We start from the raw sequence: 4,354 nt of genomic DNA, 5'->3' as shown, positions 1-4,354 counted from the left end.
GCTTAGGAGAGGAGACTGCGGTCCTTTTAAAAATTGGTTTTAGAGAGAGAGGAAGAGGGGGAGAGAAAGAGAGAGAGAGCAAAACATCTACGTGGACGAGAAACATCAATCAGTTGCCTCCAGCACATGTCCCGACGGTGAATGAACCACACCCTGGGTGTGTGCCCTGATTGGGAATCGAACCCGTGACCCTTTGGCGCACAGGCCGATGCTCCAACCACTGAGCCACACCTGCCGGGGCAGTTCTGAGTCGCAATGGAGTATCTGCAAGGCTGATGGGGAGTCCTTGAGCTGAAGGCCCGGAACTCTCATTCCAAATTTGGGAGCGGCCCACCCTGGGGCTGGACCCCTCTGTCCAGGCTGCAGCCCATAGAAATGCAAGTCCGACCTTCACCCCTGGGAGTCAGGGCAGAGGGGGCCTTGCAGGGCCTGGGTCCCCACAACCTTTCATTTTGTTTTTACTCTTTGAATGGGGAGGGGAAAGGATTCTCTTTCAGGAGAACTTCTCGCTCTTGGAAGAAAATCACGAAACCATTTCCACTCAATATGCCTTTCTTTGGAGAAAGGCTCAGCATTATTAACCCTTTCCCCTCTCCACAAACGGGCGAGAGGATGCCGGGTGTTGTGTGTAAGCGTGACACTGACACGATGCAAGAGGACACATACAATACAATGTAATACAACACGACTTAATACAATGCAACCAAGCAATGCCCTACAGCACGATCGGATACAATGTAGCACAACGTAGCTACAATGTAGCTATTGGTTCAGTCTTTCACTACAATAGAATCGCTGGTGCTGGGAAAGTGAACCGTGGGCTGTGTGCACCCCTCTGCCCCCGGCACAACCAGGCGTGCGCTCAGCGCCGGCCTTACCTGCGTGGGCGATGGTGGGACCCCTGTCCACACCGCAGGTGGGCGAGGGTCCCCAGCTCTGTCCTTCCGCCGGCGGGCCGATCCATGGCTGAATGGGAGGCGGCGAAGGAGGGTGACCGTCATGGCCACGTGGGCCCGTGGCCTCCAGACCCCCTCAGATGCCGCAGACTGGGAACCAGGCTGGAGTTTTCACGTTCAATCCAAATCGCAGATCAAAAGTGGGAAAAGCCGTTGGTCGGCGCTGGGGATGGGAGGGGCCGGCGTCGCTGCTTTGGTTCAAATTGCAAGCTCCCTGATTGTTCCTCGCGGGGTGCAGAGAGCGTAAGCCAGGCCCGCGTTTCTAACTTGACCGTGATGCTCGGGGAGGGCCTCCGGCCTCAGCCCAGCCCAGGAAGCCCGAGTGAGCCCGCGGGCGGTGTTGTAGGGTCTGAGCATCCGGCTCTGCTCTGAAGCGGCGCCTGGATATCAGACGGACAGGAACTCACAGGCCTCGAGACCAGGGAGGGGCCGGGGATGCGGTGCTCCGTGGCCTCACAGCCACACGCCTCGCATGCCGTATGGGCCTGTGGGACGCGGGGACACTGCCGCCTGCGCCCAGGGCAGGAAGCACGGCGAAGGCTGCAGTCCCACAGCTGTCGCTTTGCTGGGTCCCTCGGCAAGTCTCTCTCAGCCTCCGTTTACCCCTTGGATAGCAGGCACAGGTATATCCCCGGGAGGCGCCAGTGGATTATCTGAGGCTCAGATGCGCGGGTGCCGGGAGGTCCTTGGGCGTGTGCTGCCGCGTGGAGGCCCCGCCCCTCGGTGTGGAAATGTCACTCAGGCTGTTCTCCCAGCGGAACGTTTTCCTGGAAGGAGCTGGCGCGCAGAATTCTGTTTGAAATATATTTTTTTTAAATATATGTTTTATTGATTTCAGAGAGGGAGGGAGAGGGAGAGAGATGGAAACATCAATGATGAGAGAGAATCATCAATCGGCTGCCTCCTGCAGGCCCCACACTGGGGATGGAGCCCACAACCCAGGCCTGTGCCCTGACCGGGAATCGAACCCTGACCTCCTGGTTCATAGGTCCACGCTCAGCCTCTGGGCCCCGCTGGCCGGGCCAGGCTAGGCGGGCTCTGCTATAGATCTTCTCCGAGGCTTCGCTCTCCATCGGCCACGGCCCCACGACCCTGTGCCTCTGCCCAGCGCGCTGCCCTGCCATCGGCGGGAGCATCAGGATCCTACTGGTCGCGGTGCTGGCAAACGCCTGCCCAGCCAGGCCCCGGGGTTGGTGTGGACGCCGGCCTGCTGGCCCCCTCCCAGGCTCCTCTGCCGCCCAGCGTGTCTGGGGCTCGGTCCAGGCCATGTGTCCAGAGATGTTGGCCCAGAGCCTCCCAAGCTCCAGAGGCCAAGGACCTGCCCCCACGGCCATGGCCACGGCCCCCGCAGGGCTGGCTGCTGTAACGTGAATCCCTCCCCGGGCTGCCTGGCCTGCCCCTGGCGCAGGTGATCCAGTCCCTTGCGTCCCCAGGGCTGCTCTCAGCAGGCCCCCCCCTGCCCCAGGTACCTGCCTCTGTGCAGAGACTGAGCGACAGTGACACTGGGCAGGGCGATGCTTGCGTGTCCCCGGGGCTTGGCCGGCACATCAGCGCTGCTCCTGCCGGCGCCCCTGGGGCATCAGCAGGGGAGGCGACAGGTGGCCACCCACGCACCCAGGCTGCAGGCCACTCCCCCTCCTCACCTGGGAGTGGCTCTGGTGGCCCCCGACACCAGGAGGCAGCGGAACCCCATCTCCCTGCTGCCTGCCTCCTGCACCCTGAAGGCCGGCCCTGGGGCTGCACTCAGTCCAGGTTACCAGGCCTCTGCTCTGTGCCAGGCCCAGGAGTCCTTGTGAATGTGCACATACACAAGCACACATGCACATGTAGGCACACGCATGCATGCACACATTTAAACACCGCTGCACACATTTACACAGGCACACAAATGCACACAATTGCATATTCACACAAACATGCATGAATTTACATTTATACATGCATACTCACCACACACATGTGTGCACGCAAATGTGTACACTTAGCATGCACACACAACATAATACACACATGGGTGCGCAGAAACATGCACACATGTCCATTGTGCATTACATGCTTACATGCTTACATGTCCTTCATGGAGTGTGGAAATATGCAAACACATAAATCTCCACACACGTAGCTACATACAAAAGCAAGGTGCACACTCACACTGGTCACACTTGCACATGAATACAGATCACACAACACAAACATGAGTGTAGACACACAAAAATGTTGGCACATTCACACAAAGATGCACATACCTAGATGCTGACATGCATGAACATTCACACTCATGCACACATATTCTCACACAGCCACACGCCCTACACACACCCACACACGCCCTACACACAGCATGCACACACCTACAAAGGAACATGCCCTGCACACAGCATGCACACACCTACACAGCCACACGCCCTGCGCACAGCATGCACACACCTACACAGGAACATGCCCTGCACACAGCATGCACACACCACACAGCTGCATGCCCTGCACAGAGCATGCACACACCTACACAGCTACACGCCCTGCACACAGCATGCACACACCACACAGCTGCATGCCCTGCACAGAGCATGCACACACCTACACAGCTACACGCCCTGCACACAGCATGCACACACCACACAGCTGCATGCCCTGCACAGAGCATGCACACACCTACACAGCTACACGCCCTGCACACAGCATGCACACACCACACAGCTGCACGCCCTGCACACAGCATGCACACACCACACAGCTGCACACCCTGCACAAGGAGCACACGTGCAGTCACACATCGCTCACCACACACTTTTGTGCAAGGGCCCTAGTGCTGGTGTTCGCTCCAGGCCTGGGTGGGACACAGGGTCCTCCTGGAGGGGCGAGGACACCATCTGGGAGGAACTGCCGACCAGCAGCCGCTGGCGGAGGGGGAGGCTGGGATGGGCCGGAGGTCGTCCCCCCAGGAAACTGGCAGCTCTGGGCCGGCTGTTCGGCTTGGCAGGCTGGGCAGGATGCCGCCTCGTAAACTTCATAATAACTGCCCCCCTTTAATTCGTTTGACCTTGACGACAGTAATTTATGACACGCATTAGAGCGCTGTCAGCTTCCCCTCCTGATGCGTAAACAAAGCACTCGGCCTGCTTCCTCTCCGCTCCCGGGCACGCAAAGTTCACCAAAGTCCCTGCTGAGTATCAAGGACTGACAGAGAGAGGATCCGTGTCTTCCTTCAGTAGCTGATAAGGGTTCCTACTTTTTCTGCGGCCCCGCCACGCCCCCGGGGCCGATGATGAGGGCAGGAGGGAGCAGGAGCAGCGAGTGCGGGCGGGCCCCCAGCCCCTCAGGCACTCTTAGGTCACGGCCCCCCTCATGCCCTGACCCCCGTCTCTTGCAGAGGAGCCCACATTCCGCTGTGACGTGTG

The sequence above is a fragment of the Myotis davidii genome, unplaced genomic scaffold (genome assembly GCF_000327345.1).
Source record: "Myotis davidii unplaced genomic scaffold, ASM32734v1 scaffold427, whole genome shotgun sequence".
NCBI classification, from domain to species: Eukaryota; Metazoa; Chordata; class Mammalia; order Chiroptera; family Vespertilionidae; genus Myotis; species Myotis davidii.
The sequence above is the reverse complement of the archived record's forward strand: the minus strand, read 5'-3'. Positions refer to the sequence as shown.